The sequence below is a fragment of the Coenobita brevimanus genome, chromosome 5, assembly GCF_032717465.1.
Source record: "Coenobita brevimanus isolate Jiangsu-jjx chromosome 5, ASM3271746v2, whole genome shotgun sequence".
NCBI classification, from domain to species: domain Eukaryota; kingdom Metazoa; phylum Arthropoda; class Malacostraca; order Decapoda; family Coenobitidae; genus Coenobita; species Coenobita brevimanus.
The window spans coordinates 5254245-5262894 of NC_136958.1; positions in this window are offsets into that span (position 1 = coordinate 5254245).

Sequence of the window (8650 nt, forward strand, 5' to 3'; positions counted from 1 at the left end):
AACGTAGTGAGATGTGGAAGTGAAACATTAAGTGAACTTTTGTCCCTGACTGTGCATGAAATAATCTCTTGGAGAGACTTTATAAAAGACTTTGATTATGAGTGAGGCTGAAGGCCTTGCAAGTCTCTCATCAGGTTGTGGCATTTTCTCACATATGAACGACCCGACTGTAACGCTTTTGAGACTCTTATATCTCAGCAACCACAGGTTCGATCACTGAGTGGTTTGCACCATATGATAGCCCAATTCTTTAATATTTGTTTTTGACAGGTTTCATCACATCCAGGCGGTGCATGTGGTACGTGCCTCATGCCAAGTGCAGCATGTCAAAAATCTTCAAAAGTGGGCCATAGGCCAGAAAGTTTGTTGGAAAGGGATGAAACTTGGTAAGCAGATAGCCATCAATATGCCCTAGACATCCTCTGGGTGTAAGGCAACAGTTCAATGCTTTCGGATTTAAATGGCCTTGCTTGTACCTTGACGACAAAGGCGTTTTACTGATGCAGTGTAGACACACATCAGAATCATTAAAATAGTTGTATAGATAGTGTAACTAAGCAGCAATATTGGGGTAAACCATTTTTCTGTTTTCATCTTTTAAATATATGCCTTATAATCCTTTATTATTTATGGCCCCATATAAGAAAATGAAGCCAAATAGGAGGGATATGTGACAAAACTTTGAACATACTCAGTCCACACCAATGTTTTTCTTCATTTATGTTTTGTATGATTGCACTAAATACTGCATGGTGTATGAGTATACAGTGTGACAGCAGTTAGTAAGGAAATACTGTCTAACGTTTGTGCTGTGGATGTGGCTCTTGTGAACTCTTCGAGAATGCATGTTAAAAGGTACTGTAGGTAATCCATTCTGTTCTTCTTTTAAGCTAGTTGTATTAGTAGGTGCAACCGTGATGAGATAATCTTCATTTCTTGTACTTTTAGGATAGCATAACTCTTTATGTTGTCTATGAATGTGTGTGCATTTAATTTATGTTAGGAATAACTTGTTAAATAATGTAATTATTATTTTTTTTTTAGAAAAAGGTAGCCAGTGAAATAGCATAGTTGGATATGTTTTGTACAGATTTGTATATTTATTTGTGATACTTGTTTGTGGCTGACAGACTGTTGGCATGATGGTGAACACTAACTCAGCCCATGAAGGGGACATTTTGTTGAACTTTGTCTGAGATACAAAAAAGGAAAATCACAGTGTTGTTATTCTCTGTATCAGAAGAAATAAGATTCGGGTTACAAATTTTTCATGTAACGTTAATCCTTAACCTGTGGCATTAGGATTTCCTGCCCATCCCATGGTACACAAACAACGGATTCATCAGCTTTATCATAAGCCTCTTTTGCTCTCGATATGAAAAGGAACATAGTAAAGCTTAAGTATTCCAGTTGAGGTCAGAAACAGTAAAGCTTAAGTATTCCAGTTGAGGTCAGAAACAGTAAAGCTTAAGTATTCCAGTTGAGGTCAAAAACTTTCATAAGTTAGCTATATTCCAGGATTTGTCTTCTGAATCATAAAGATATATAATTTTTATTTTCAGAATGGACAGTTTAAAAAAATGATTAAACGAAACAATGTTATTTTAAAGAATGGACATGCCAGTTTTACATCAGTATCTGCTATAGTATGGCTAGAGTGAATGATAAAAGAGTTTGAGTTTTGAGAGGCACTAAAATAATCCTTCACCAGGTGATTACTAATAATTAGATAACAAGATCTCAGTCCAAATTTAACTGCAGAACAGTTAATAATAGTTTCCCCTTCTGGAATATATGCAGTAGTTGCCCACCACACATCCCGGAAAATATGTAGCAGTCTGCATTATTTAAGAAAGCAGGACAAAACAAACCAAGAAGTCAGTTTCTTCATACATTGTTTAATCAGTATCAGAATGTTTAGTTTCTTCATACATTATTTAATCAGTTTCAGAATGTTTCATTATTAATAACTGGCAAGTGAAAAGATAACTACTGTTTTTTTTTGTAATGAAGCACCACAGAAACACCTTGATCTGAAATATGAAGTCAATCATTTTGCATCCTAAGCATCTAAAGTAAAAGTTAAGAGGGTAGGGGCTTCTCTCAGCTGAAAAAAGTCATGGCAGTGACCAAAGTAAAATGTGAAATAAGGCTTTTTTTCTAAAGGGGTAATTGAAATATGCAATAACCCTTTAGAATATATGGTCTTACCAGAGCAAACAAAAATCTAGAGGGAGGTAGACTGAAATACCCAGGGAGGGCCCTCCCCTCTTAGTGTTAATAAGTAAAGGAGCATTTGATAGTTGCCTTATTATATCACTCTTCATGCAAATGCTGTACTGCTTTATGTAGACAGTACTGTAAGTTCATAAATAATCATTTCATGTAGCATAATTAGCATATTTTATTTTCAGACCATAAAAAATCTGAAACAGACATAATCATTTCCATATTACTTATATTTCCCATGATAAGTTATGACATTTATTAGTTATGTTACATGTATATTTTCTGCACTATGGTAAATTTAGCAGTACCAGACTTTGATGTATGCAGATATTTAAATTAACTAAGGGTATATGGAACACATACTTGCAGATATTCCTCCCCCTACAAAATTGAGTATGGTAGCCACAGGCCTGCCTTGCTGTTCATCAGATATGATCAGTCTGGTCTAGAAATTTTTATCCCGTAGACACAAATAGTTTTCATTTTTTCTAACCTGACGGTGAATGTCCCTTCCAAGAGTAATATTCCACTACACACCTCTCCCAGGATTCCAGATGGCCTCACTTTGTTTCCCAGGATATTGTCAGCCCTGTTGGTAATGATAACATGATAGTAAAATTAACAAATGACACATTACATAATTAATATTTGTGTGTTAAATACTAATGTAAGATGTGGATGTTCTTTCATAGTTTTTCTTTTCATTGTTTTGGTCCTCAGGGCACTTGTTTTTTAAGTGGAGTAACTGCAGTAGTGTAAACTGTATTTTTTATGCAAGGAAAAGAGAAAATGTGATTCACCTGAGTATTAGTGATGGGAGATACTGGTGGTGTCTGTTGGCTTAGGGTGAGTGTAGCTGCAAGCTTTTTATATAACTGAGGGTATGGCGGTCAGCTTGCTGTTGCATGGAGGAGACACCATTAGGTACAAGGGAAGGAAGTAATGTGTGAAAAATCAAACGTAAAACATGTGCTCTTTTATTTCATCCATTACATACTGTGATTACTCCTCACCATGTCCTAGGTGGAAAAATAGGTCATGATGATGATAGCAGTGATGATAGTAATGGTGATTTGATGATGCCTTGATTGATACTTCGCACAGAAATTAGCATGTTCTTGTAATGATAAATTTCTCTACTACAATATAACAAAGGATTTAAGTAATCAGTGCTCCCTCCTCAGAACCTGCAGATGGTGGATGGCTATGACAACCACCTCCAGGCTGTAGGACAGCAACTATGGAGCTGAATTGTATATATATATCTTTTTTTTTAATCATGAAAATTCCTATTTGCCAGTTTAAATTTCTTGGTGGATCACCACAACAACATTAATGTAGGAAGAACTTGATATATATTGGATGTGAGCAAGGAATCAGTAAAGCACTTTATGCTTCCTTTGTATTTCCAGTTTGACAAAATATGAAGTAATACTTTACCTGTTTTCTTTGTTGAACAAATGTACTAATGACCTGGTTACCATCAGTTTTGAATGACATATGATAGCTACTACATTTGTACATTTTTTGAAGAATATAGAGTATTGCTTTCCCCTCTGCCTATGTTAATACAGTGTCTGTATGGATGCGTCAATATTAATCAGTTCTGTGGACAGAATGTAATTACTTTTACAACCTCCAGATGATTTGATGTAACTTAGGACAGGCTTTTGGTAGTGAAGGAATTAAAAAACCACTACCCCTTGCACTATGAGATCTCCATTGAACTGAGTAACATCTAGCAGTAACAGAAAAAAGAAAAACTGTAGTCTCTCATCCATACATCAGAGTGGGCACCAGCACCTTCATGCAGTCCTCTTGCTGCTTCATATTCTGTCCATTATTAAGTAAATACTATACAACAGAATTTATATTGCTGATTAATTACAAGTTTGCTATCTTGTTGGACTAATGGTAATGTACAAGTAAAACTATGCACACAAGGATTGGTTAAATATCTAAAATTATGACTGACGAAAAGGGTGTATGTGAGTGAGGTGGAGGGGGGGAGAGGGAGGGGGAGGCCGAGGATGAGTTGGAGGGATGGGGTGGAGAGGTATATGAGAGAGGGGGGTGTGAGTTGGGAGCAGGGCAGTGAAATGGCAGGGGACAGGGCTACGTGGAGACGATTTGTTTGTGGCCACCCCGAACGGGATTGAGGCGTCTGGCAATAGATAGATAGATGACTGACATTTCTGGCTGTCTCGACCAGTCCAGCTAGGACATGCAGATGTTCAGTGCATGTATTTATCAGCACCACAGCAGATTACTAGACACTTGTTCTAAGTAGGAGAGCCTAGTTTTGGGAAAACTAAACCCAATTTGTTTCTCAGGATAGAGGTCACTTACACAGTCTTGGTTAGTTACACACATCTTGGTAGATTATGTAAGTAAAAAGGACACACACACACACACACACACACACGCACATATATATATATATATATATATATATATATATATATATATATATATATATATATATATAATCTACAGTATATTGCTGTGAAATGGCTTAGAAGGTATTGGACTGGTTAAAAAATCAGTGACAGTCTAGTGATAGTATCATGAAACTCCCTGGCTAGGTGTGTGTGTATCATACTGTATGTCTGTTTTCTTGCGGTTCCAACTCAAGGGAAAGTGAAGTAGTTGAGCTGAGGCATCACCTACTACAATATGGAAAATGTGCCCAGGTTTCTTTGCGACCACCCTATGGAGGGGAAGTAAATTGCTGGATTCGCATTTTTCTGCTCTGTGTAATGTTGCTGATACAAGGGCAGTGAGAGGAAGATGTGGAGGTTTGTCAGATCGTATGATTGTGGTATGCAAGATCAAGCTGAGAGGAGTAAGATGGACCAAGAGAGAGAGAGGAGCTGTCGGGGAGAGAGACTGGAAGTCGAGAAGCAGAGGATCGAAGAAATGGCAGATGAATACAGGGCCAAAGTAGGGGAGGAGTTAAGAATCATTGAATTGAAATGAAATGGATCTGGACAGCTTGTAGAATGTATATAGGGATTGCATAGTTAGGGATGCTAGATCCGTGTGTGGTGTGGCAAGAGTAACAACAAAGAAGAAAGGTATGTCATGTTAGGATGAAGAGGTTGTGAGGGCAGCGGAGGAAGAGGAAGAAATGACGAGTGGATACAGTAAAGGGATTCTGTTGAAATAAAGACTGAATATACTGAGATCAAGGAGCACATAAAGAGACTAAAGTGGAAAGAAAAGGAGGTAAATGATGATCTAGGAAGAAAAATGAATGCAAACTATTCTGAAGAAAAAAAAAAAAAAAGTTATTCCGGAAAGAGGTGGGGTGAAGGTGGCACAGTGCCATAGCGTCGTACTCGGGACCAGGTGGTCGTGAATTTTAGCCACGCTTGGTAGCTGCCATGCCGGGAGGGGTAGCTCCCTCCTGTCACCCAGCAGGGCTATATGATCTAATAAGGTCTGCCTAGGGGGACCATTTCCCTTTTCTGGAAAGAAGTGTGGAAAAAGGAGGAGGTAAATGATTATCTAGGGATTCTATGAAGAAAAAATGAATGCAAACTACTCTTAAAAAAGAAAGTTATTCTGGAATGTGGTGCGGAAATGAAGAAGTGAAAGTGGAACGAGGTGTGAAAATGTGAAGGATGTAAGTGGTAAATTATTAACCCATGGGGATGAAGTAAGGACCAGATGGAAAGAATATTTTAAAAGTATGATGGAATGGAGAGAGCAAAGCGACTGTTAACATGATTGGTTTGGGGGGTGTACAGAGAAGGAATGCAGTGCCAGGAAACGTGACACTCGCAGAGGTAAAGCGCTGTGAAGTGGCCGAAAAATGGGAAAGCAGCTGGGGTTGATGACGTGTATGCAGAGATGATTAAGTGTTGTGAAGAGAGCGGAATGGAGTTCTTGGAGATATGTAAGAAGGCATGGATGAGTGAAACTGCCAGTAGTGTGGAAAAAGGCAGTGACTGTACAGTACTCCTGTACAAAAATACAGGTGAGCGAAGGGAGTGCAAGATTCATCGTGGCTTAAGTGTATTGAGTGTGGTAGGGAAGGTATATGGAAGAACATTATAGAGTAAGAGAGAGGTCATAAGTCCTAGTGAGTGACGAACAGGGCGGCTTTAGGAGTGGCAGAGGATGTGTGTATCAATTATTTGCAGTAAGACAAATAGTGGAGAAGGCGTGTGAGAAGGACTAGAAGATATGGCATTTATGAATCTGGAAATGGCATACGACAAAGCAGACAGGAGGATTGTGGAAGGTTTTGCGCATGTACGGTGTACATGGTAAGCTGCGCTAGGTGCCATCAAGAATTTTTATGATAGTAGTGAGGCATGTGTTAGGGTAACTGGGCATCCAGGTGATTAGTTCACGATCAGTGCGGGCATGCGACAAGGTTGTGTGATGTCCCCGTGGTTGTTCATTATTTATATGGATGGGGTGATGAGAGAAGTAAAAACACGAGTAATGGGGAGAGGGATGGCACTGATAATGAATGGTGACGGATGGAATATCTCAAATTTGTTGCTGATGATACAGTGATGCATGCAAATACCGGACAAGAGCTTGGTAGACTAGCGCAGAATTTTGTAGACGTATGTAGAAAAGAGTAAAGTGAGGGTTATTGAGAGAGAAGGTGAGTCCCGGTGTGATGTTAGTGAAAGGAGAGAGACTGGAATTGGTGAGAGTTCAAATACTGGGTACAGTGACAGAAAAGAGAGGAAAATGTGCAAAAGAAGAGGAAAGTAGAGTTACACAAGGAAGGAAATTAGCTGGTGCTATGAAGGCCTTGATAAAAAAACAAACAGAGGGTTGAGTGTCGCAGCTGCGCGAGGTTTACATGAAGGAGTGTTAGTGCCAACTTTGACATACGGATGTGAGACTATGGTGTGGCATGAACATGAGAAATCTAGAGTAAGAGCACTGGAGGTGGGACTGCTGAGCAATGTATGTGGAGTACAGAGTACGGAATACGGGATACGGAATAATGTGATTCGTGAGAACAGCGGATTGAGGAAGTCTGTGGACACCAGAATCGAAGAGAGTGTACTGAGATGGTTTGGTTATGTGGAAAGAATGGATGTCAATAGAGCAGTGAAAAAGGCATATCTGAGCAAATCTGAAGGATGGAGGAGGCGAGGTAACCCAAGAAGGCGAGGGATATGGTGGATGGGTGTGTGAGGAAGAGAGGTATAAAAGTTGGTGAGGCTAAGGGATTGACAAGAGACCGAGCTGGCTGGATGAATTTTGTGCGAAGTACATAACCAGAAATTTGGTACCCCTTTTTAAACGTGATAGCGTTCGGATTTACTGTATCAGATAGGTATATGTGAAGCTAAAGAAAGTGGTGAAAATTTTTTGGCCAATCTGATGGAGCCAGGATTCTGTGGGCTTGAATGATGAGTGAATAGAAGCGTGGCCCATTGAATTGGGCAAACTTAGGCTGTCTGGACGTTGCTGCTCCTCACCATGCCCTAGGGTGGGAAAGGAGGTCCAGATGATGATGGTGAATGATGATTATCTTTTTCAGATACTTGAAGGAACTTGTCAAAGTCTTATAGAGGGCTTACCTGTGCAGGCGCTGAACGCTAAGTTGACCCGTACTTTATACTATGTATGCATACTAGATTGTTAGTGAGTGGCAGAATGCCGAGAGTTCTAGGAAGGTTATGGCTCGACCCAAGAGCTGTGTTGGTGCCCATAGTCCCTATAAGACTGGTAGTGCCCAGAGTCCCCACAAGAACTGTGTTAGTGCCCAGAGTCCCCACAAGAATTGTGTTGGTGCCCACAGTCCCCTCAAGAGCTGTGATGGTGCCCACAGTTCCCACAAGACCTGTGTTGGTACCCACAGTCCCCACAAGAGCTGTGTTGGTGCCCACAGTTCCCACAAGAGCTGTGTTTGTGCCCACAGTCCTCACAAGAGCTGTGTTGGTGCCCACAGTTCCCACAAGAGCTGTGTTGGTACCCACAGTTCCCACAAGAGCTGTGCTGGTACCCACAGTCCCCACGAGTACTGTGTTGGTGCCCACATCCCCACGAGAGCTGTGATGGCGCCCACAATCCCCACAAGAGCTGTGTTGGTGCCCACAGTCCCCACAAGAGCTGTGTTGGCGCCCACAATCCCCACAAGAGCTGTGTTGGCGCCCACAATCCCCACAAGAGCTGTGTTGGTGCCCACAGTCCCCACAAGAGCTGTATTGGTGCCCACAGTCCCCACAAGAGCTGTGTTGGCGCCCACAATCCCCACAAGAGCTGAGTGTATGGTTGATGACCCCTTCCCCTTCCTCTTCCCACACACGGTTATGGCCTTAGCAGCTAATGCGGGAGAGAATTTTTTGCCCAGTTATAAAGGCACCAATATAATTTCATGCATCGATTTTGGTGACCTAATGGCGGCTGTCCATGCCGCTCGATCACTAGCAGCCTCTATTTA